We start from the raw sequence: 26385 nt of genomic DNA, 5'->3' as shown, positions 1-26385 counted from the left end.
GTATCACCTTTTCTTTTCTGTGTTTTTTTTGTCTCTTAAATTCATCGAATTGTACACTTGCTTTGACAAACTAACAGCCGCTACTCAAACAACCTAGTCAAATATACCACACTCTGCAATTCTACCACTGTAATGTCTTATTTTCGCTTGAATAAACTAGAGGAAAGACACAAACATATAAGTGAAATATTGTAACAAAGAAATGAGAAGCCAATAAAATGTGTAAGCAGGATATCCTAATAAATACTTTTTACAGTGTTGCATTAACTGCCAGATTACAACATGAAAGATACAGGCAATGAATTACCCCTACTACCTACCAATTTGAAATATCTTCAGCAAATATTTAGTCTTTCTGCAATAGGAATTTACTTACTGTTTTAGTCAGAGGATTATTAGAATGGAACCTGGAGTCTAAAGTCAAAAATATTTAGGGATCAGTGACCCACAAGCTGAATTTGACCTGACATTTTTTTTTGAAGATCCAAAAGTTTGCTTTAAAAGTATGAAACATTTTTCATGTTTGTGTCTTTCTGCTCTTTGTGATTCTGACCAAGACCTGGGGTCCCATCCATTGCTCATTGAATCAATGGAAGGACTCTGATGAATTAAAATGAACTTTGAACCAAGCATCTGGAAAAAAAAAAAGCGCTGAAATACTTTGAGGACAAATTTCTTGCTAGAGTACCACTTAATTTTGCAAGCCCAAGTGGTTACAGTAGATTGAATAAGGTTCAGCTAAGCATCTGAACAGGATTCCTGCTTCTGAAGACCTCTGTCTATGATCTCCAGGTGGGTCAATTTGGACTCCATTTCTTTAACCTTTTACTCATTGTGTTTACTAATCCAATAAGTAACATAAATCAGTCCAGAACCCATAAACAGAGAGGAAGAATGTTCTTGTAGTTAAGGCATTAGACTGAGTTAGGTATTCTGAGTTTATTCCCACCTGTGCCACAGAATTCCTTTGTGACCTTTGGTAAATCATTTAATCTCCTGGGGTTAGGTTCACAAAAGGACTTGGGTGCCCAACTTCCACTTTAGGTGCCTGAATCCCAGAATCAGGCCCCTCCGGAATTCCCAGAGCCCTGATCAGCTGTTGCCAAATCCTGCAGGTGACTAAACTTGCTTAGCACCTAAATTTTTGTGGTAAAAATTTCCCAAATACCTATGTTTCTGCCTCTGCAGCCCCACACTAAGCATCTGCATGTGGATGCCTAAGCCCCAGTGTGATGCCCGAACCCCTGGGAAGTTCCTAAGTCACTTGCAAGGCCTGATCCAGTAACTATGCTCAGCGCTTGCCCACCAGGTCAGGTCCCTATGAGCAAGCTTACAAAGACAGCGGCAGAGGCAGACCTCCCTCAGAACATTTAGCCCAGTGGTTACGGTGCTCACCTGGGATCTGGGAAACCCCCAGTTCACGTCTTCCCTTTGCCTGACTCGGAGGAAGGGATTAGAATGAGGATCTGCCCCCTTTCATATGAGTGCACTAACCATTAGGCTATGGGAAGTGGAGCTCAGCACCCAGAAGGAGGAACTGCACATAGGGAGAGCAGTATCTGGGGGGCCAGCCAGCTTGTCTGGGGTAGTGAACGAGCTCCTGGGAGTCTGCGAGTGAATAAGTGGCAGCTTCCACTATATAGCAATATTGCTCTATAATATCTGGAGATTTGGAACAAGTGAACCCTGGAGGCCCAAGTCTGCTGGAGGATGTGAAGACTGTGGAGATGGCAGTTTTAATAGGAAGCTTCCCTCCCTGGGAGCTGTGAAGTCAGTAGTATCATCTATGTTAGATTGAGGCCTGTTTGATGTAGAATCTTTCCTCCATGGCAGGTTGTGAAGCTTAAATAAAACTTTTAAGTTGAGCGTTGACTGGCACTGATTGATTTGGAGACGAGCTCACCCTCTCCCCTCTGTAGGGAGTTTCAATATCACTTATCTAATATGGATTATCTAGTACCTTTAATTTTTTCCAGAGATGTTAACCACCTGCTTTCTAGAGTTTTGAGGGGGAAGGTAAAAAATCTCCTCCACGTTTTCTTCCCCCGCTACTTAGTTCATTGGAGTACCTATTCAAGTGTTAAAATCTCTCAAAATAATTGGATAAACCATTGGGAACTGAAGACCTACTTTATCAATTTTCTCATCCAGACATTCCCACAATGACTCTGAATAAAACAGGGAGGATATGGGGGTGGGGGTGGTGGGGAAATACATATTTAATACAAAAATTTGTAGATCAGGAAATTTTGTAAGAAATACAGCCTGAATACTCTGACACTGATTCCAAAGATAAAATCTGGGCTTTTAGGTAGAAAGAAACCAAGGTGGAATGTCCTCCTGATATATTATCCCTTTTTGATAATTGGCTTCCTCGTGGGGGAGAAAGGATTCAAAACCAGGAGAGACTATGATTTCAGATTCAGCTAACCATGTTTCATGTAAAAAATTAAATACAATGTTTCCAAAAATGTAAAGAACTCCAAATCATTCATCTTATTTTTATACCCAGATAAATTCCAGGATAAAATTCATAAATTGTTCTGGTAAAAGCTCTCCCTGGATGGAGGGAAAGAGATTGGACAATCTAGTCATGTATAAGACATTGACCAAGAGCCTGATAATAAGAATTTAATTCACCTCCAAACACCTCATTATTCTAAAGTGCAATCTTCCTGGGAGACTGTGAACATAAGGCTGAGGTGGGGCATCCTGTTGGAATTCAGTTCAATGCTCCCATAAAAGATAGCACCATTTCAGGGAGGGGAAATGGTAAAGCTGATGGGCCTAGAAGAAGAAACCAGAGGATCAAACTTGGGGGACCCAGTTAAATCAAAAACATTCTAGAACATTTCATGCAACTGATAAAGAGTTTATGTAAAATCCTGAGATATATTCTCACAATCTAAATAAAGAACCAGCCTAGAAATGTAGAGGATAGAGAAGTGCATTTTACCTACATTTCATTGACTTCTTATAATATTATCCCTATAATTAATTGGTCCTTCTATAGCAATGTATCTATACTTTCTCACCCACACAGTGACCACTAACACTTATGATTTATATGTCCTTTTAAGAAAGTTTTATTTCTGATGGGTGAGAATGCCTTAATTACCTGTTTTGGAACAACATAGTTGTAAAAGACTAAAATGGACCCCAGTCATTCATGACATTTATCTAGGAGAGTAGAGGACTCTGATGTTAGATTTCTCAGAGACATAATTTTTTTGAGTCCAAGAATTCCTATAAAATTTGTAAATCATATGAGTTACTGGTAAACTCTACATAACCATTTATATCTAAATAAAAGTATTTTCCTTTTAATTATTCCAAAAATTCTTTTTAAAGATAAGCATGCTTGGTTTGATGAGGAGTATGTGAAGGAAAAGTCTGTTCTAGCTAATAAGGTAATATGCACCTTCTCTCCTACTTTACTTCAGAATTTAGTAGCTGCCAGAAGGAGATACAAAGCTTTATTATATCATAAAAAAAACAAGGATATCTTAGATCCTTGTGGAAGGATTTTGAAACAGCAGCTAAAGCTAAACATTTTTCCACATTTTGGACGATACTGGTCTCAGGCTCTGGTAGATATACCCCACTTATGAAACTCCCATATTAATGATGAAGCCTGGAAAGCATATTTTAGCCAGGTATTTAATGAGTCCCTCCCCGCCCCCCCAACAAGTTTTTTTTATTTAATTCTGCCGAGTTGATTTACCACTCTGGTCTTCAGTGACAGGCAGGTAAAACCCAGTCATTTCTTTTAGCCCAACCATAGAAAAAAGCTCCAGGGGAAGATTTTCTCCCCATTAAAGTTTTTCAGCAGAATCTTGATTGGTGATCCCCAGCCTTGACTCAATTATGTATTGTCATTAACCATTCTGGGTGGATTCCATCTAGCTGGTAGTCTAATATCATAGTTGCGATTTTTAAAAAAGATGACTGAAAAAATTCTACTTCATACCGTTCTATTAATCTGTTCTTTGTGGCATGTAATATTTAATCCAGATTTTTACAACCCGAAGTTTAATAGTTTGGGCCATTGATCCCCTCATCATAAAGATTTGAAACAAAAGACCCTTAACTCAAGAGATGCTCTGTTTTACCTGCTTATATGATGGAAACAGAGCTGCCCCAGTATCAGGAATTTTTAATGCTAAAATAATATCACAGATGCTCTATGGGGCTGAAATGTGGATAAGGGCCAAACTTCAGCCTTAAGATTGTTCAAAATAATTTTTTGAGGAGACTTTTAATTCTCCCAAATTCTAACCTTGTCTCCTTTTTATGTGCCAAGAATGGTGGTTTTTTGTAAGTAGTAGAGCTTATAGTGCTTTTCTTAAATTTTGGTCTGAGATCTGTACTTTATTAGATCATAGGTTGCCCCATCTTTGCTTTCAGGAGATGGAGGAACAACCTGTCTACTCCTTATTTTGATGGTATAAGACCCTCCAATTTATTATAACTTGGTTGGTTTTTTCCATTACTCACTTATTGTCAATAATCTTTTAATCGATGTAATCAACTACTCAAACAGACAGTAACAGATAGTATCCAACAAGATCTGTCTATAAAATGTGATTCTAAATTTCCTTTTTCGTTTTCTGCTATGAAGATGGCCCATGTTTTTAAACAAGTTATCAAACCCTCATTTACGTAAGGTATATACTCAGTTAAGATTCCAAACCATGGAAATTGCGGTCCTTAAAGGTAGATATGGGAAAGTTCCTTCACATCTTCATTTTTGCCCAAGTAAATATGGAGAGTTGGAAGATCAACCTCTTTATCTTTTGGGTTGTATAATTGTCCAGCTTCAGAGGGATGCTGGATTTTTCCTCTTTTTTATTAAAAAAAAATTATCACCATCTCAAAAGATAATGGTTTCTAGTATTTTCTCAATTACTGGCAGAAATGGAATCTGTTGAACTTTTTTTGTCCTTTTAGCATTGTGACAAAAAGAGAGATTTTATTAAGCTATAATCCACATTTTAATCTATTATATAGATGGTGGTGGTTTTTTAGATTGTGTATGTTTTTCTTTTTGTATTCACAAAGATATATGTCATATGCAACCTAATAAAATTGTATTTGATTTGACACTAGGCTATGAGATATTCTGATGTAGGGAGTTCCTTCAGTCTCTCCTGTTGAAGTTGCTTCACTGTAAATTAATAATGAACGAATCATTGGGCCACAATGAGAGAGAGGAAGCACAAGCATAAGAATTACTCTGCAGCCTGGTGGTTAGAGGGCTCACGTGGGAGATGCAGGATCCAGTCCTCCTGCTCCAATTGATTTATTAATTATTTATCCACAATAGAAGAGCTTCAACAGGTGAGACTGAAGGTATTCCCCACATCAGAATGTCCTATAGCCCTATAGTTAAAGCACTCACCTGAAAGGTAGCAGATCTGTGTCCAAATTCCTGTTCCACCTCAGGTAGAGGGCAGGAGGGACTTGAATCAGGGGTCTCCCACATCCCAGGTGAGTACCCTAACCACTGAGCCAAGAGAGGGTTAATTCCCTGAGGGTTGGGGCTTAGGACATATCCATGGCCTTAGCATCTCCCATTGGTTAGTTTAGACAAGAAGCCATTAGCATGCTGGCTTTTGTGGGTCCCATTCTGAGGCACTTATCTCCCTCCATTCATTGTATAGGAAGCCTAACTCAGGCCTTTTTCCCGCCCTGTCTTCTCAGACTGGCACAAAAAGCAAGGACCATCTGGTTATGAGTCATACAGGCAGCTTTTAAACCAGGTGAAGTATCATCAAAGAGAAAAGTCCTGTTCTTCTGAGCACCTAATCAGTGAATAAACATATGTGAACTGTGGGTTGGTTGGTTGGTTGATTTTAAATGCAGTAGTTACACAGTATATGTTTTCAAATTCAGGCTTAAACCATATGTCAGCATTTACCTTAATGTACTCCTGGAGGCTACCTACACAGGAATCAGTCAAATAACTTCAGAACTGCTATAAATATATCCATGTCCCATTACTTTTCACACAATTATATGCACAGCAGTAGCATGGTGTCTTGGGCTTAATTTACATATCTTGCCTTTTGCATGCTAAACATAATTTGGTACACTGTTTAAAGTTTATTATTCCAGTATCGTTTGATGTTCTAATTTACCTTGTGTGCCAGCATTTAATTTACTCCTAATCTTTTAAAGAGTTGAGTAAGGATCATGGTAGCCTTGTTTCTTAAAGACTTCCATAATGAACTTGAGAGCCAGCTTAGTTTAGCAAGAAGTTACAGTTGCAGTTCATTACAGAACCGTGAGCTCCAGATATATTGAATTACTGCCAGGAAATATTTGCAGACTACAGTCATAGACTTTACCCTTCAATCAATGATAGGCTAAGGAAATGCTTCCTGAAGATAGTTAATGTGTTCTGATAGTCTGACAAGTCTGACAAGACTAACTCTTGCCAACTTTAGTACCTATCTGAATGCTGTTCTGAGGCCAACAAAACATCCAAGTATTGTTTGTGAATAAACATCACATTGAAACATATGCGAACAGAAGGTTTCAAACACAGCCAAGCAATTGGTGTTATTCTATAGTTAATTAGGAGCACAAATACACTTTAGTCAAGCCTGCTAGACCAAGGACCATCTGCATGACAATATAACATCTCTAATAATATAGCATCCTCATAGCTCTCTAGAGAGATGCATTAATGATTCTCTGTTTACTATATAAATGAGAAACAAAAATGGTAAATCGTAATTAAAATGAATATATTATGGGAAACTGTTGATAATTGAATATATGTGTATATATATATATATATACACACACAGCTGTGAGTGCATGTGTGTGCATGTGTCTACATGTATGCAGACACACATACAATTCAGGTTTAAAGACAATCTGCTGTTGTTTTCAACTTTTTAACCTGCTTTTATTTGTCTAGAAGTCAAACTTACAAACTTATTGACCCTCTAGAAGAATATCAGTAAACAGAACCAGAAGCTCCGGTAGTCTATAAATGGGGATGTACATTGGTAAATGAATGCAGAATTTGGTCCATCTTTTCATTTTTTATAGATGCGTTCTATATGCATTAAATTTTCGTAGGCCTAGATTACGACTTGAACTACATGCCCACTCAGAACATCCTTTCTGCTCCCCTGACTCTGGACATGCAAGAGTAAATGTAACTATGCTCCTGTTTACTCCCTCCTTGGAGCAGGGGCATGAAGAGTGGGCAGAATCCTCACTTACTGCTCAGCATGGGCCAGCAGTAAATTACTATCCCTGGTGAGGGGGGTGGAAAGCAGGAAAGGGACTGTGCCTTCCTGAGATGCTTCTAGAGTGTTAAAACTATGTACCACTCTTTACAACAGGCTGTGTCCTTGTGACAAAATCTAACTCATATTGAGTATGTCACAATTATTGTAAATAGCAATTTGCTATAGTAAAAAGTGTAGCAATTTGCACCAATAAGAATTTCTGTTGGCTGTAGGAACGCAATGCCTGTTTACTCCTTCCCCATTTATTCTTTTTAAGCTATAGAAATAATAACAAATATGACTTATTTCAAAAGATAAAATTCAGTCATCAAATAATAAGAAGAATTGTCTTTTTTTTAAAAGCACATTAAAACCTATGAGACAAGGTAACCAAAGTAAGCATCATACAGACAGTTATGTGTTGAAAAAATAAAGGCATTTTTATCTAGCATTTTTAAGAGTGTGATTTAGAGATTCTTGGCCTAACAGAAAACAACACCTAGAAATGTATAGTATTGAAAAAATAAAAGATTAGATGATATTACAGGTGTTCAGTGAGGAAAAAAATATATTGGATTCCACCCCCCCACACACACACACACCAGAATCCATTAATTCACCTACAATAAAGGAGTTCTATATTTTATTAAGCCACGATGGTGAAAAAAGACTTTGCAGTATCATTGTTAAAAATATATGAATTACTGAGTAACTTCAAAAGTACCCAAGGGCTTGTCTACACCCAAAATGCTACACTGACACAACTGCAGCCATGCCACTGTAGCACTTCAGGGTAAACACTACCTACACTGATGAGAGGGGTTCTCCCAATGGCGTAGTTAACCCACTTCCCCAAGAGGTGGTAGCTAGGTTGATGAAAGAATTCTTCAGTTGACCTAGTGCTGTCTATACTGGGAGTTAGGTTGGCCTAACTATGTCGCTCAGGTTGTGGATTTGTCACACTCCTGAGTGACGTAGCTGGATTGACCTAACTTTTTAGTGTAAGGCCTTAGTGTCTTAGGTGCTTGTCGTATAGAGACTTCCAATGCCATTTAGACTCCTAAGTCTACAAGTCAGTTTGGAAAATGAAATTTAGGCTCTTAAGAGGCATTTTGAAATGTTTACCAATCATCTTCAATTAAAGAAAGTTTAAGGAAACAGCTGATGTCTGGAAACCCAGAGAAGGGAATTCAGCTGCACTTTCTAAGGTATTGCACACTGCCTAGGGTCAGAGCTTCAGTTGGTGTAAGTAGTGAATGATATAGCTGGAATAATTGAAACTTTAACTGCTAGGGCCTTTGTAGTAATATTTAGGGAAAACACAAATCCAAATATTTGTAGATTGAATAAAGTTTTCCACAAGTTCTAGTTTACAGTGAACAAGCACATCACCTTTGCTAAGTGCTACTATTAGAGTTTTAGGGCTATAATTTTGAACAGAAAAAAATCTGTGGGATTAACAACATGTCGTTGACTTTTTCTTCCATATTCCTAGCACATTGTCTCAATTTATAATTTTATTTGAAACAGCATTTAATTTAAACTCAAATATGTCAACTTTACTTTGAAGAATTCTTATTGCAGAGAAAACCATCTCCCTTTAAACACTGGAAGTGATACATGGTGAAGAACTGGAACCGGATTTCTAGGCTGCTGACTTAGACTAGATTGTTCAATGCTTTAGTGAGCATTTACTCACAGCAGCACTCTCATTGAAGGGCCGCTCCTTTGAGTAAGTGGTCTCCAGCATGAGGTCTACACAATCTAGCCTTTAGCAGCAGATTCTGCCACCTTTACTAAGTGAGTAGTCCCATTCAATGACACTCAGATTCAATTCATTGTAAATAAGAGCATCCAAATCTGGCCCAACAAGACTCTTCATGGAATAAAGTAGGACTCAGACTGAATAAGGATGGCAGAGTCTTACTCTTAAATGCTTCTAAGTTCACTGATCGCGCAGCGGACAGAGGTGAAAGAACGTCTCCCTCACATTATTAGGCCTGTTTCAGAGCATGATTAGAGCTAATTGGGAAAGTTTTTTTCCCAGAAAAAAATTAGATGAAAACTAAACATTTTTAATTTTCATTGAAATTTTTATTGGATTTTTTCGTTTAAAAGCTGAAAGCCAAATTGGGCTGGTGGGGAGGGGCAGGGAGACTGGCAACCGAATATTACAAATTTTTCAGATTCCGGTTGAAAAAAAATGTCATTTCTCAGTTGACAAAAGAGCAACATTTTTGGTTTGTGTCGGTGTTTTGTTTTGTTTTGCTTTTCAGTGCAACCCCCAAAAGCAGTCTTTTCCAGAAGAAATTTCATTTTGACCAAAAGAAAAAAGCTATTCTCAGTCAGAAAAAGTTTTGAACATTTTTTTTTATTAGCTCTAATCAAGCTCTAATCTAATATAGTCAAAAGTAAGAGAGACTTATACAAGCCACCTTCTTTTCTGCCTCACACTGGTGGCATAATATCAGGGAGGTGGGGAGATTCTCTGTTAGAGACACAAAGATAAAAGGTAAGTTTTACCTTAAAATAGAAGTGTGTCTCTATAATGCGCCTCATGACAGGGAAGTCTCAAAGGCTAATAAGAAAAAAAGTAGCTCATCTTAAATAGGATAAGAAGAAAATATTCTCCCCCATCTACCACAACTACAAAGAGATAAGTGGAAACAGAAAATAGGTAGTCCTGAGATGTCAAGTAGGTAAAGTCTGATGTTTATAGCCCCCATCTGGTTCCTTGCAATGGCATTGACTGGAGACTCAGGGGGAGGAGGGTTAAATCCTTCTCTCTCAAGGACCTCTAGATATTAGGTGTTCTGGTCCTGATGGAAATAGCCCTCAGCTGGTTCCCTACAGGGGTGGTAGCCGGAGAATGAATGGGGCTTTTAACCTTGGTCATTCAAAGACCTCTGGATGTCAGATAATAGGGGACTAATAGAAATGACCCCTATCTGTTTTTCTGCAGCAACCAGGGTATTTCTATATTGTTCAAGGTGCTCAGGGGGAAAAAGAAAAAAAGTTTACTGCTTGTTCCTGTTCCAGTTTTTATATTCCTTCATAAGTACATTGGCCTCTATTGTCCTATTATCTATTTTGATTTATCCAGGATGAATATCAATTGCAACCTTCATTTGTTTCTTACTATTTTATTGCAGCACATATATCCTGCTTCAGTACTGTCATATTACTTAAATTGCATACCTTCATATTTTATTTGTTAATTCAAATGATATAAGGGAACAAAAGGGCACAGGAGATTAATAATGTTGTAGAGAACACCTCATTTCTAGCGATATATTTTCATAAACACGTAAGTGACTTAGGATCCTAAATCCCATTTTCAAAAGTGAATTAGTCATCGAGGAGCCTAAATCCCATTGCTTTTAATATGACTGAGGATCCAACCTAACAGCCAGTTTTTAAAGGTATTAGGTGCCTAAAGGAGGACTCTCAAGAGCATATAGGTATAATAACTCCAGGCACACAAGTGCTTTTAAAAATCCCGCTAGACACCTATCTGCATATTTGTGACTAAATACCTTTTAAAATCTATCAGTAAGTCACTTTTGAATATGGCACTCTGGCACATAAGTCATTTAGGTGCTTTTTAAAATGTTACCACAGGTCATTAGTTCAAATCCAGCTCAGGCTGGTAGTGAGTGGCTGATCTTTTGGCTGCTCAGTGGCCTTCATGAAGTGATATTGTGGCCTCAGAGCACATTACCAAAACTACAGTTGGATAATCATCATCAGCAGCAGAGAGGCCAGAACATGATTCAGCATAAGAATGAACCATGGAGGTCAGAGTCCAATGGCACATCAGTACCTTGGACTGGGGTCTCTTGCACTGCTCCTGCAGGTCTTATCTGTACTGGCTCTTTAGAGGCAGTCCACTTTAAATTATGCCAAACTTATTTAATTAATAAAGAGTGAAGTGGAATTCAGATTAAGTTGAACAAGTATAACTTTATCAAATCCTGTATGCTGCTCTGTCCATGTGGCTGAGTTGCTTCCACCCCCTGCGCCCTGATGTCTCCTCAGTAACATCTTCCCTATTTTACAAACATTTTAATATAAACATTAAAAACAAATAATTCACCCCCCAGGCACCCCACCACCTGTCCCTTCAGCCAGAAGTTGCTAGCAGATAGCCAAGTGGGAGTCTTATCTTTACTGCAGACTCAGGTGGTTACATAGTCTTTGAGATAGTTTGGTCTTCTCAGCAGGTGACCATACCAGAAGTGAATTATTAGTCCCCCTGTCACCTGTCTCAGAGTCGAGCAAGCTCTCCCTGTGAAGTCTCCTCTCTCTTTATGGGGTTGGCCTCTGAATGATTCTCAGTCCCTCTGTTGTGTGATGATTTCATCTCTGTTGGCTCTCTCTAGGTATTATGTCTGTGGGGTCTTGTTGCTTCAGAACACATGTCCCTCTTGTGTAGTCACCTGTCAAGGTTCCTTCCCCACTCTGAACTCCAGGGTACAGATGTGGGGACCTGCATGAAAGACCCCCTAAGCTTATTCTTACCAGCTTAGGTTAAAAACTTCCTCCAGGTACAAACTTTGCCTTGTCCTTGAACCCTATGCTGCTACCACCAAGCGTGTTAAACAAAGAACAGGGAAAGAGCCCACTTGGAGACGTCTTTCTCCAAAATATCCCCCCAGGCCCTACAGCCCCTTTCCTGGGGAAGGCTTGATAAAAATCCTCACCAATTTGTACAGGTGAACACAGACCCAAACCCTTGGATCTTAAGAACAATGAAAAAGCAATCAGGTTCTTAAAAGAAGACTTTTAATTAAAGAAAAAGGAAAATAATCACCTCTGTAAAAATCAGGATGGTAAATACCTTACAGGGTAATCAGATTCAAAACACAGAGAATCCCTCTAGGCAAAACATTAAGTTACAAAAACACAAAAACAGGAATATACATTCCATTCAGCACAACCTATTTTACCAGCCATTTAACAAAAGGAAATCTAAAGCATTTCTAGCTAGATTACTTACTAACTTAACGAAGTTCTGAAGAGCATTCCTGATCTGTTCCCAGCAAAAGCATCACACAGACAGACATAGCCTTTGTTCCCCCCGACTCCAGCTTTGAAAGTAACTTGTCTCCTCATTGGTCATTTTGGTCAGGTGCCAGCGAGGTTATCTTTGCTTCTTAACCTTTTACAGGTGAAAGGGTTCTGCCTCTGTCCAGGAGGGATTTTATAGTTCTGTATACAAAAAGGTGGTTACCCTTCCCTTTATATTTATGACATCACCTCATTTGATGTGGGTGCTGCTACACTCCTCATGACTCCTTTCATCCACTCCTTGTGTGTCTCCAATGGCTGGATCCTCACAGGATTCTCCAGGGCTAGTAGGTCCTGGACTGACTACTCTAGTGCCTGAGTTCTCTGATTGTTGGAGATACTGCTGAGAGGAGATGGCCATGCTTCTGCCCACAACAGATCTCCTCTCATAGATAGTAGGGTTTTGATCCTTCCTCTCATCAATGCCTGTGCTGGACTGTTTTGGCAGCCCTATGTTGGGGTATTCCTATGTGTCAAAAGTGCTGATGAAGGGTCTGATCCAGAGGAAACAGCATTATATAACAGTCTCTTCGCTGTTTTCACAGCTTATTTCACCCTACCATTACTCTGTGGACATGCTGGCGAGGAGGTGCAGTGTTTAAAATCCCATTTGCCTGAAAATTTCTTGAATACTTCCAAGAGAAACTGGGGTGCACTGTTGGTGAATACAGTGCCCAGAATGCCATATCTTGCAAAGCAGACCTTCAGTGTACCAATCATTGATCACTGATTTGCTTCTGGCATCAGCCACCCGGAAGGAGGCTCCGTCTATCAAGATGAGTAGTTGTCTGTTCATTCCCAGCCAGCAAACGTACTCCTGAGCCCATCTAAGACAGCTGTCAATGCCCAGGTATGAATCGTGTATTTTTGCATGATATCTTTACAAAAGAGAGCAGGGAAAAACTGCTATTAGTCCTCAAAATATGATTCCATCCTGCACAATCAGCTCATCGTTAATTTGAAAATAGGGGTCTACTCCTACCAGTACTTGGCATTTGTGTTCTGGACATTCTGTTTGTATCACTATTTTTACCATCTGTAGTTGATGTCTTTTTCCGTAGTTTCTTTGATTTTCATCAGCTTTGCTATTGAAACTGGGAGATACTGCAGCATCCTGATCCCCTTCCTCCAGCTCACTGATGATGGGTATGTGTGTTCTGTGCAGGATATCAGCTAACACCCCATAATCCTGTACACCAGTAATCTTCGTGAACGCTATCTGATCTCTATCTTTAGAGCTGGAGGTACATAGAATCACAGAAGATTAGGGTTGGAAGAGACCTCAGGAGGTCATCTAGTCCAACCCCCAATGTGCACTGCAATCAATGTGCACTGCAATCTCTTTGGAGTACTAAGACGTGGCTTTGCCATAATGGTTTCTAGGGGTTTGTGGTCTGTTTGAACTATCATTGGGTGGTCACAGTTTGCCAATGGAATCACTCCCCTCCAAATACCACAACTAGATGTTCTTTTTTTTTTCCTGATTGGATGTATCCTTGTTCAGTCTCCTGCAAAAGAGCTACATCCCATCCTCTCTCTGATGCATCACACTAGAGCATCAGTGTTTCATCATTTATTTCAGCATGTCAAATTCTTACTGTTAGGGACCTGCGTAGTCCCATTCATTATCCTGCCTTGTGAGATGACGTATGGTTTTGCTACTGAAAGCAGGTGTGGACAGAAAATTTGTCAATCTTATGAAGCACTGAATCCCTTTCACATCACTTGGAACTGGCATGTTTCTGACTACTTTGATCTTGATGGGATCAGCTTTCAGTCCCCCTGGTGTGAGTAGATGTCCAATGTATGTCACCTCATGCTGTGTGAATTGCATTTATTCTGGGCTGAATTTTATGTTCTTGCCCTTGCATCACTGTAGAAAGGCTTGTAGTTTTATGACAGGTCTCATTCAGCTTCTGTATAATTGCTCCCTTCTCCTACAATGAAAATATCTGCAATTATTTTCATCCAGGCAGTCCTTCCAGGGCTTGGGTTAAGGCTTGGAACAAATAGATAAATTAAACAGTAATAAGACACTAAGACCAGATGGTATTCACCCAAGAGTTCTGAAGGAACTGAGATATGAAATTGCAGAACTACTAACTGTGGTATGTAACCTATCATTTAAATCAGCTTCTGTACCAGATGACTGGAAGACCGATAATGTAACACCATTTTTTTTAAAAGGCACCAGAGGCAATCATGCCAATTACAAGCTGGTAAGCTTAACTTCAGTACCAGGCAAATTGGTTGAAACCATAGTAAAGAACAGAATTATCAGACACATAGATAAACACAATATGTTGGGGAAGAGTCAAAATGGCTTTTGTAAAGGTAAATCATGCCTCATTAATCTATTAGAGTTCTTTGAGGGTGTCAAAAGGCATGTGGAAATCAGTTATCCAGTCGATATAGTGTACTTAGACTTTCAGAAAGGCTTTTGTAAGGGCCCTCACCAAAGTCTCTTAAGCAGTCTCTTAAGCAAATAAGAGGGAAGTCCTCTCACAAATCAGTACCTGGTTAAATAGAAAACAAATGGTAGGAATAATTATCAGTTTTCACAGTGGAGAGAGGTAAATAGTGGAGTTTCCCAAGGGTCTGTACTGGGACCAGTGCTATTCAACATATTCATAAAATATCAGGAAAAAGGGGTAAACAGTGAGATGGCAAAGTTTGCAGTCAACACAAAATTACTCTCGCTAGTAAAAGTCCAAAATAGACTATGAAGAGTTACAAAGGGCTTTCACAAAACTGGGTACCTGGGCAAGAAAATGACAGATTAAATCAGGGGTTCCCAAACTTGGTTCATGGCTTGTTCAGGGTAAGCCCCTGGCAGGCCATGAGACGCACTGTTTACCTGAGCATCTGCAGGTACGGCCGCTTAGAGCTCCCAGTGGCTGCAGTTCGCCGTTCCTGGCCAATGGGAGCTGCAGGAAGCGGCGTGGGCCAGGCCACCACTTCCCACAGCTCCCATTGGCCGGGAACTGTGAACCATGGCCACTGGGAGCTGCGAGAAGCCGTACCTGTGGACACTCAGGAAAACAAAGCGTCTTTCAGCCCACCAGGGGCTTACCCTGAGCAAGCCATGAACCAAGTTTGGGAACCCCTGGATTAAATCAATGTTGATAAAAGTAAAGTAAGGCACATTGGAAAATATCCCAACTGTACATATAAAATGATGGGGTCTAAATTAGCAGTTACCACTCAAGCAAGAGATCTTGGAGTCATTGTGGATAGTTATCTGAAAATATCTGCTCAATGTTCACTGGCACTCAAGAAGGCGAACAGAATGTTAGGAACCATTAGGAGAGGGATAGATAATAAGAGCAAAAATATCATAATGACATTTTATAACTCCCTGATGCACCCACACTTTGAATACTGCATGAAATTCTGGTGTCCTCCCCCCCCATCTCAAAAAAGATATATTAGAATTGGAAAAAGTACAGTTGGAGAAGGGCAACAAAAATGATTAGGGGTATGGAAGGGGTAGGTTACATATGAAAAGAGATTAAAAAGACTGGGACTGTTCAGCTTAGAAAAGAGGTGACTAAGGGGGGATATGATAGAGGTCTATACAATCATGAATGGTGTGAAAAAAGTGAATAAGGAAGTGTTATTTATTTGTTTTTCACATCGCACAAGAACTAGGGGTCACTCAAGGAAATTAATGCTCAGCATGCTTAAAACAAACATCAGGAAGTACTTCACACAAGGCACAGTCAACCTGTGGAACTCATTGCCAGGGGTTGTTGTGAAGGCCAAAAGTATAATTGGGTTAAAAAAAAGAATTAGATAAATTCATGAAGGATAGGTGTATCAATGGCTATTAGCCAAGAGGTCAGGGATGCATCAGCATGCTCTGGGTGTCCCCAAACCCAGAAGCTGGATTGGACAACAGGGATGGATCACTTGAAATTGCCTTGTTCCGTACATTCACTCTGAAGAGTCTGGCATTGACCACTGTCAGAAGACAGGATACTGGGTTAGATGGACCGTTGGTCTGACCACTATGGCCATTCTTATGTTCTTATTAGTCTTCTTTGGAACACATGTTACTGCGGTTATGTCTGCAAAATCCAGGGCTTCGGGGGGTTTCAGACTGAGTTCCATGGCTCACACTGCTAGCTGCTGAACATCAGGGAAACTTGGCCCTCTGCCTCTGGTTCCATTGATCACGATACCGGGCTTAACCTTAACTCTCCAGCTCACCTCCACCATTCCTATGTCCTGCTCCCTATCCTATATGATCCACTTCTACGTTTATGCCTCCTCACTATTGCCTCAAGTGTGCTATTTTGCACTCTCCAGTAGCAAATAGATCCCATCTTCTTTCACTGTCTTCCACTACAGATGCCTTACCTTAGTGTTGAGATCAACAATTAATTGAGGTAACACAAGGGACTAAAATATATCTTCTGTAATAACTATACATTGTTAGGATTAAGAGGGTGAAATTCACGATGGCCTGGGAAAGTAGCAAAATAGCAAACACTGATATTTTGCTGTCACAACACAGCCCAAATCTGGTCACAAATTTAGCCCCAGAGGGCTAATCTTCCCATTTAAATCTTGTCAGCAGCAGTGGATAGTCACATACTGGCATTCAGATGGGTAGAGGAAACTGGAAATGCTGGCTACCACCTGGTGCTGAATTCCTTCATAAACCACAAGGCATTTCATTTGCAATTTTTGTCGGTCAGCAGATTTGTTTCCATTTCCAAGACTATAGTACGTATTTACAGAATCATATGATAGAATCATAAACAGCAGAGATGAAGAGGCAGTTCATCTTGTTCAATGAAGGATTGTTTTCTCTGCATACAAGGGAACAATCTTTCATTTCTCAAGACAGCAGGAGTTCTCAGTGCAATCTAGTTTTAAATGACTCAAGCACTACTCAATTTGTTTAGGTGTTGGACTGTGAGAAGATGTGGGGGGGAGTTTTGTTGTCCCTGTTGTTTACCTGGAGACAATGGGGTAACAGAACACAACAGATCAGCTTTATGAGCGAGATTGTGATGAAGTGGGGGGGGGGTCTCTCTGAATTGTGGATAATTTAATGAAATGGTATCATGACATTACTGTGTCATTGAAAGCCTAAGTGTATGTGAATCCAGCCTGACTTAGCAGGGTTGTTTCATGTCTCTCCCAGGCTAGAGACAACAGTGAGTGATCAGCACTCAAAGATCATCCATTCGAAGTAAAACACCTTGGAATAATGGAATTGCTGTAGGTGGGAGAAGACACTTCCTCCCCTTATCTGAAGGGAAAAGGGTTTGAGAGAAGTGGAAAAACTGCAAAAAGCTGAATAAAAGCAGCAGGTGATGACTCCAGCAGGAGTCTATAAAGGGACTCACAGGGTGGAACTGAGAAAGAGACATTTTGCACCAGATTAAGATGTGGGAGCCTGCAGTGGAGGCAGGAAATAGGCAAAGGGGTGGAAGACCCTGTCTGTCTAATAGAATACAGAAGATCCCCTAAGGACCACCAAGGGAAGGGTGAGCTAGTGAGGGACACTGTATTTAGGATGTTTTATTGTTTTGTTTGATTAGCGCACCCCTGTGAGTATCCATTAAGTAAAGAACATAAAGATATTAAACCAGGCAACATGTGCACGTGTTGACTGCTTCACCAATACTGTGTTCCCCTGCCGGAGTTAAAACTGAAAAGCTCCTGGTTTTAGGTAGACTTCTGGGAAAAGGATATGATCCAGTACTGGGGAGTCTGAAGGTTCAGTGCTGTGCCCAGAGGGACTAAGTGGTTGGACAGCAGTTTCCAAGACTTAAAATGGGGGTGTCAGATAGAAGGTATGCATCCTAAGAGTGTGCCTAGGGACCCTGAGATCAGGGAAGTGGCTGGACTCCATTCAGGTTCCAGGAGGATAAAACACTCAAGCACAGATTCCCCTCACAGCAGTGATAGCGGGTGGTCAAGAAAGGTGCTCACCGTGATCTGTGATAGTGATCACATGGCTGAAAGGTAAGGAACTTGCTAGACACCTTTTCTTAATATGAAAATTTGGTTTTAGCAGAAAACAGCAAAATATGTGGACTCTAAAATTACCAGATTCAAGTTTGTTTGCACCGTACATTTTCCTGTCTGCAGACACCATTATTTCTTTCCATATTTTTGACATGTTGTACTGCAATAGCTCCTCTTGCATTTATATAGATGCTGTCATTTAAGTCATCTTGTTTTTTTCCTGTACAGCTTGCAATGTAGGCTTTGTCCTTTGCTGTCATTGTGTCTGAATCAAAATCCACCAATATATCCTCCATATTTATTTGTACATTTGAAAACCCAAACTTGTTGTGAATTCCAGTCCATTAAAATAACAAAATATAGGGCCTGATAGTCCTCTCATTTATACAAGTACCAGTGAAAGGACATTCAGACCCACTTTTTCTACTGCTCTTAACTGTCAGCAATATTTCATCCTCAGTACATTGCATTGCAACAATTATGAAGCCATCTTGTGATCCCCATAGTAACAGCTATGTACTCTTGGAGCATAAGGGATTGGTCCTGCTTTGAGCAGGGGGTTGGACTAGATGACCTCCTGAGGTCCCTTCCAACCCTGATATTCTATGATTCTATGATTCTAATCCTTGCATGCTTAAAACTCTCATCTAAATAAGAAGAGCTTTAGTTTGCAAGAAATATTGGACTGGCCACTTTTGATTTGTCTTTGGCAGATGATTTTAATATAGATTACCCACAATGTGACTTTGGAAGCCCATCTGTACCTGAGTATTAAATCATAAATTAAAACATACCAAATCCTGCCCCTTTGTTCACATGAAATCCCACTGAAATCAATAGGACTATTTGAGCGAGTAAAGCAAGCAGAATTAAACATTTCATCATGTTCCCATTGACTGTCGTGGTGCAGGCACTGGCTCCAAGTCCCTAACATGTTGAAATGCTACCCTGGGGACAAACTGTATTTTAAATTTTATTTCCAGAAATGGTAAGTCACAGTGCTTGAAAAAAAATCATAAAATTCTTTCTAAAGCAACCTGCTCCAAGGAAGGTAGTGCTGCTTCAGCAAAAGAGATCTATCAGCATGAAAAGTGTCACTCAATCTTTTACTTTCTCACCCAGCTGAATTGAGAAACACAACCATTGCCAGACTCCCTGTGAGCAGTGGAACTGAGATCAAAATCTGCTCCATAATCCTCAGACTCTCTTTCCTCACTATGTTAATCTAATATTAACGCTGATTTTGGTTTGCTGGTTGGTTGTTGTTATTTTTATTGGGGTTGTGCGTACTGTTGACTGCTTATGAAATAAAATGGCTCTGTCACTTCTGACTAAACAGAAATATCACCTACCATCATTTCTTAATGCAGACCTGCTTATGAAAACATCATTTTAAAATGGCAGAGTTGTGCAGACACTAATTTATTTTTCCTTGCCTACTCCCTGTGCTGTATGATTTTCCTAACTTGCTTCTCTTGACTACGATAAATGACCAAAAAAAAAAAAGCCATTGCACCTTATCTATTTTCTTTTATTATTCTTTGCCAACCAGGCAGTGACATGTCCGCAGCTAATCAGAAGCAGAGTTCATTTGTATATCATTATTATTCATTAGTATAAATGTCTCATTATGCTTAAACTATACAGTGTATGGGGCTTAATTTTCTAAAAATGATTGGATGGAGTAGAACCAAATATTGAATCATTAACATTCACCACCATTGCTCTGGGAAGATACAGGAAAAAGAAAACAGAAACATGAGAAGGTAGACAAAAAGAGAGTTGTGAGAGGAGGGAAAGAGTGTTTAACTGTGCTTTGATCATCTGCTCCTGAATCCCTCTTTCAGAGGACCCTAATTAAAGCAAATGGCCTTGGGTTACACTGCAAAATAATCCACAGTGTCATGTGATGATCTATGTTTATGTTTTGAACTCATTTGATGGGGTCAGCAAGCTATAGTACTAAATTCAAAATGGTATTCTATAGACATGTACACATGTAATTTTCAGCATTGAAATGCCAGCAAAAAGTCCAGTAAATAGACTCCATAGATTCAACACTCAGGGCCAGATCCTCAGCTTGTGTAAATTGGCATAGCTCCGTTGGTCCAGTGAGGATACCCTAATGGGAGGAGTTCTGAACATGACTGAGGGAACAGATATAATACAAAAGGCACAAAAAAAGGTAACCTAGAGGGAGAAAAGAAGGTAAGATTCATTAGGGGAAAATGCGGGCCAATGTAGACAAAACCCCAGCAATGGGAACTCAGAGTTTCCTGACTTCTTATGTAGGTTTTTCTTCTACAAGGGAAAATGTAGTCCAATACTGTTAGAGAGCAATAAAAGACTATACTGTACCTTTAAGAATAACCAGCAATGTATCCATACAACAACAAAAAAACAACTCATATGCTGAAAAGAACCAACTTCATTCATTCTTCAGGGTAGTTATAACAAGATATAAGGACTGGTTATAAATTATTTAACTTATGAAAATATGTCCTGTATGGACAGTTGCCATGTCAGTATGGGAATGACTATGTTAATTACCGTATTAAGCTTTGGAGCATGCCCAGTTTGAACTAGATGTTTCCAGAGGACTGAGCAGTCAGACTGAGCTAAGAACAAACACAGGTAATTAAAATGCTGTGCCTTCTCTCTCCAGACAACCTAACTCCTCTGTGCTTCTTGTCATTACTTATCCAAACTGTCCGCCAGCCATAAAGCAACATGCATGACATACACTCCACTACATACTTATCTCCTGAAAGCAATTCCTTCATAATGATGAAGATTCTAAACTACAGTAACCTCATTATCATGAGGTGGATTCATACTCCCTTTCCCCCTCCAGAGCCCAAGTCCACAGGACCATTTAGAAAGCAGGGCCAGAAAATATACAGAAGTTGTAGTTCTCTGCGGGATTGATTCATCAGTCCTGGGGCCTCCACAGAGCTCTGCATTGAAATGTCCCTTAATGGTGGTCTCCAGCCCCACCAACACCTGCCATGGCAGCACAGCCAGAGCAGGAGCTGGTGAGCCTCATGGTTCCATGGGAAGATCATGAAGTGCTTGGAGTTAGTGCTGTCTTTATGTTCAACACATTTTTTCTGCAGATCTTTTATAGATCTGGTTGGCAGCATACCCCATGAAGTAGTTACTCACCACTCTCTTCTTCTCTTTAACCATTTTTGCTGCATGGCCCATTGGCCACATGGATAATTTTATAGACACAAGGCAAGCAGCTACACAGAGGAGATGCGTCTCACACAGATGCTTTCCCCTATCACACAGCCCTGGCTTTCTCTGCAGTTTTCCTCCCCTTCACAGCAGGCAGCACAGCAAACCTAACAAGTTCTCAGTATTTAACTATAATGTCTGGTCATAATACAAGAGCAAGAGAGTGAGAAACTCTCTATGGCCAAATAATTAGGCCACTGGCTAGGGACATCAGAGATTCAGGCTCAAGTCCCCACTCTGCATGATTCAACGCACAGACTTTCATCACAGATTACTCCATATGGCCATCTCCTCTTTCACATACCAAAGAGGCCTGACCAAGTCACTGCTCTTTTCAACCTCAGCGACTCCCTATTCTTAAGGGTCTAGTTCAAATCCCCCTGTTAACTGTCACCATATTTCACTTTGGGGGACCAGGTGGGTGACGTAATATCTTTTATTTTCCCTCCAATATCCTGGGACTGACATAGATACAACTACACTTCATGCATGTTTCCCTTTGGGCAGCTATGTTCTTATTAATGATCCTAATACATAAATTAGTTCTATGATAAGATTAGCGCAGTTCCTAGTGGATGACAGAGAATCTTTCTTTTGGCTCACAGGGCAGAGTTGCTCTTCACAGACTAGTAGCTAAATCCACCATTGGCATAGTCACATGCTACTCCTTCAATTTGCTCATTTTCACCAGCCGAGAATTTATCCTGCTGAGTATCTCTCTACTTGCATGCCCCCCCACCACATTACTGTAGTATCTGAAGAATAATCTTCATGAGCTGTTCACAGAAATATCATATTTGTTAAATTCAATCTAGTTGTACCTTAATGCTTGGCAGACACAATATTTCTCACAATTTGTGAATCTTGCATAGAAGGGATGTTATATTACCTCTTTATTTATGACTGCTACCAGAATACTGTGCCTAGTTCTGGTTTCCACAATTCAAGAAGGATGTTGGATAAATTGGAGAGGGTTCAGACAAGAGTCATGCGAATGGTTAAAGGATCAGAAAATATGCCTTTTACTGATAACCGAAACGGATTGAACTCCTGGTGTCAATCAATCAACAAATAAAAGGTTACGGGGTGACTAGATTAAAGTCAATAAACACCTATATGGAGAACAAAAATTTGATAACCGAGGGCTCTTCAGTCTATCAGACAAAGGTATAAATATCTGGAAGCTAAAGCTAGACAAATTCAGACTAGAAATAAGGCGCACATTTTGAACACAGAGTAACCATTGCAGCAACTTACCAAGTGTAGTGGTAGATTCACTGTCACTGGAAATTTTAAATCAATATTAGATTTTTTCTAAAAGATATAGTTTTCTATTTTGATTCCCGTCCATCAGCTCAGCAGTGATGATGGTGCCAGAGTAAGTCTTTCTATTACTTTCTATCTGGTACCAGCTTCATGGCTTCATTCATCTTTAAACCTTTTGTGTTCTGTCATTCTTTACTGTGTCTATCTAGTGCATCCTTAGGCTTCCTCTATTTCTAGTTTCTTGCACTCTGGTATGTATCTTGAAGTATGGTATCCTTTCTGTTTCCATTCTTGACACATGTCCAAACCCCTACAGATCTCTTTCTTGAATATTCTGTAACAGTGTTATTTCTTCTCCTAAACATTTTCTTATCACTTCATTTTTTTTCTTTTCTGCAGCATTGAAACTCTCCATATTCTCCTCAGTCAGTTCATTTCTGCATTCAATATCTTTCATTTCTTGGCTTTCTTCACACTCCTGCATTCTGACCCATACAGCAGTATTGGCAGGACAGTTGTCTCATATACATTGATTTTCATTTTAGCCTTCCAGATCTTGTAGAGTTTTCCGAATACAGTAGCAGCTAGTCCAATTCTTCTTTTTATATCATCTTCGTAGTTCATATTCTTTTATTCTAATTCTCCAAGGTACACAATTTCCCCCCACTTGTTCTAGTTCTTTGTCTCTGTCTTTGGCCTTGATCTCTACTTGTTCCTCTTATCTTCCAATTGCTGTCCTCCTTCGTCAGTGCTATGAAGTCAATATTATCTGTGAATCTAAGGTTATTCACTGTCCTCCCACATAACATGATTCCTCCCATTTAATCCCTCAGTGCTACAATATTACTGCTCCCACTACCAAGTTAAACAAATCAGGCAATAGCATACATCCTTGTCTCACTCCTACATATTCCTGAACCATTCATCAACATCCTGTAGATGTTGTCTATCACTTGATCAATTTCTTGGGGGTGCCATACATTCTCCAAACTTGCCATAACCTTTTCTGCCAAATGCTGTCAAAAACCTGTTTGAAGTCTATGGAGAAGTTGTAGCAGGTTTGGTTATGTTCTGTTTACTTCTTCAACATGTCTTATCATGATCAGCTGATCCATTGTACTTTGTCCTGGTCTAAATTTGGCCTCCTTCTCTGCTTCCACATTTCTCTTCATTCGCCTCTGCAATCGCTTGGTGAAGCCTTTTTCCACACACTCAATATGCTGATTCTTCTGTAGTTCTTGCACTCACTCCTATCTCCTTTTCCCTCATTCGCTCAGTGCTTCCTCGTTTGTAAATCTTGTTGAATAACTTGTGTCTCACTTTTACCCTGTGTTTCTTGCCTGCTTGCAGAAGCTCTGTCATTATGTTGTCACTTCCCAGTGCCCTTTTCTTTTTCAAACTTTTTATTGAGATCTTTACTTCTGATCACAATTCCAACTTCTGCTCTCCCTCATTTTGTACTGGGAAGCATCTCCAAGACTGTTTCATCTACCATGTTCTACACTTTGTACAGTTCTTCAAATATTCTTTCCATTGCTTATTCTTTGCTTTTTCATTATTTGCCTGTGCTTTTCTTTCACTGCCAACATCTTCAGCTCATATGGCCCACCCAATTGTCTTATCTTGCAATAAACCCCTGCATTGTATTCCTCTTTGTGACAGGTTTCACAGTGGTAGCCATGTTAGTCTGTATCAGCAAAAAAAAAAAAATGAGGAGTACTTGTGGCACCTTAGAGACTAACAAATTTATTTGGGCATAAGCTTTCGTGGGCTAAAACCCACTTCATCGGATGCAAACAGTGGAAAATAGAGTAGGAAGAGATAGATAGATAGATACACACAGAACATGAAAAAATGGGTGTTGCCATACCAACTGTAACAAGACCAATCAATTAAGGTGGGCTATTATAACACAGGCCATAGGACATCCTCACTGATGCCAACACAAACTTATGATCTGATCCGATATCAGCCACCAGTGTGTTGTTGTGCAGATCATTTATGGCTGATCTAAAAGATATGATCTAGTTCAAAGAAGAATTAATTCAGGGATGTCCTATGACCTGTGTTATAATTGCCCACCTTAATTGATTGGGGTTGAGGCCTCCATCTTTGTTTTGCCTCTAATCAGTGACTATCAGTGTTTTGCCTCTAATCAGTTAAGAAGTATGTTTATTTTGGACCAGTACTCTGCCTCAAAAAATGTATTCAACAAAATGAAAATTGCTCAGTGAGACAAGGATATTGAAAGTGACAATGATATTGAGATCTGAGGTGACATCTTCATTGTCAGAGAATATGGCATATCCCATTATCATTCTAGTCATTTTTTTTTCTGTTTGTACCAAAACTCTGTCTTCAAACACCCCAAACATAGGCTATTAGAGGCAGACTGTGAACCTCTGACTCCCACCAAATGAGCAGCTACTCATGTGAGTAGTGCCCATTGACTTCACAGGTCAAAATGGAATAACGCAAGGAAAGTTACTCCAATTCAAATTGCACTGAGGACTGGAACTAGGAGAAAGGCTGAGAGTTTCAAACCATCTATTTTTTATATTGTTGTTCACTGGTATAGAATGATACAAACTGTAAATGAGACCAAGGTTATCCAACCTTAGAGTGAATGTCTATTTGTGTATAATGTTGGGGGAATTTGGGTCTTTCAGAGTCTGGTTATCCTGCCACTTTCCTGCATGCCTCCCTTTAGCTAAGTCTGCGTGTACACTGCAATCTGCGGTGTGACTGAAACCTGGGTAGACAGACCCATGATAGTTGTTCCTGTGCTAGCATGGCTCACAATAACCGCATAGAAGTGGTGGCACAGGCCTAAGTGTGGTCTCTATAAGCACATTGAGGACCCTCAGTACCTACTTCCTTTGTTAACCTGTGCCGAGGCGTGGTCCCCCATGTCTACACTGCTAACCCAGATAAAGGTAGCGCGGGTAGGGCTACCTGAGCTGCAGTCACAACTTAGATTGCAGTGTAGCCATACCCTCTGTGCGGAGGTACAGGGAATTTCTTCTGGGCAGCCAGGTGCTAGATAGGAAGTCACCTCCTCTGGGAGTTACCGGACCTTAGATCTACTGCGTGCCTGTTTCTGTGTTGATACAACAGTTTTGATGACCACTTAGCACATCCTTTTGAAGCCTCATCTTTTTTTTTAAAAAAGGCGACTATTTTAGGTAGCCTTTGTGATGGTAGTGTTTGGTTTTTTTCTTTACAGTTGTTGAATGACAGCTGTGTTGACAATGCTTGCATTTTTTATCACAAGTCTCACAGTATTTGATGTTTCCCATAAAGCCCCAACTCCTGGGGACAAATGATTAAATAAGAATCTCAGCTTTCATTTAAAAATAAAAATTAAATTTTCTATCCCTCTAATTGTGGGGGGGGGGGGAAATGAGACCTGGTTGCATTCTGAAGGTTCAAAAATCAGAAGAAAAAAACCCACAAAATGTATTTTTTTTTAAATCTCATGATTTTTAAACCAAATGTTAAGATATGATGGGACCTGACTCATAATTTTTGAATATTTTGGACTGTCAGTATTGCTATTGATATCATAGCATCTCCT

The 26385-nt window shown here is 39.8% G+C and overlaps 1 long non-coding RNA gene across 1 annotated transcript in view; it reads left to right on the top strand.

The window, feature by feature from the left end:
• LOC141982179 (uncharacterized) overlaps positions 1-26385 on the top strand; it is a 64618-nt gene that overhangs the window by 36796 nt on the left and 1437 nt on the right. The window contains exon 3 of the long non-coding RNA XR_012637980.1: positions 12863-13167. This is a non-coding gene — a long non-coding RNA (uncharacterized LOC141982179). The remainder of the gene's footprint in view (positions 1-12862; positions 13168-26385) is intronic.

Source organism: Natator depressus, chromosome 1 (genome assembly GCF_965152275.1).
Source record: "Natator depressus isolate rNatDep1 chromosome 1, rNatDep2.hap1, whole genome shotgun sequence".
NCBI classification, from domain to species: domain Eukaryota; kingdom Metazoa; phylum Chordata; order Testudines; family Cheloniidae; genus Natator; species Natator depressus.
Note: the sequence above shows the minus strand (reverse complement) of the source record. Positions and strands in the feature narration are given on the sequence as shown.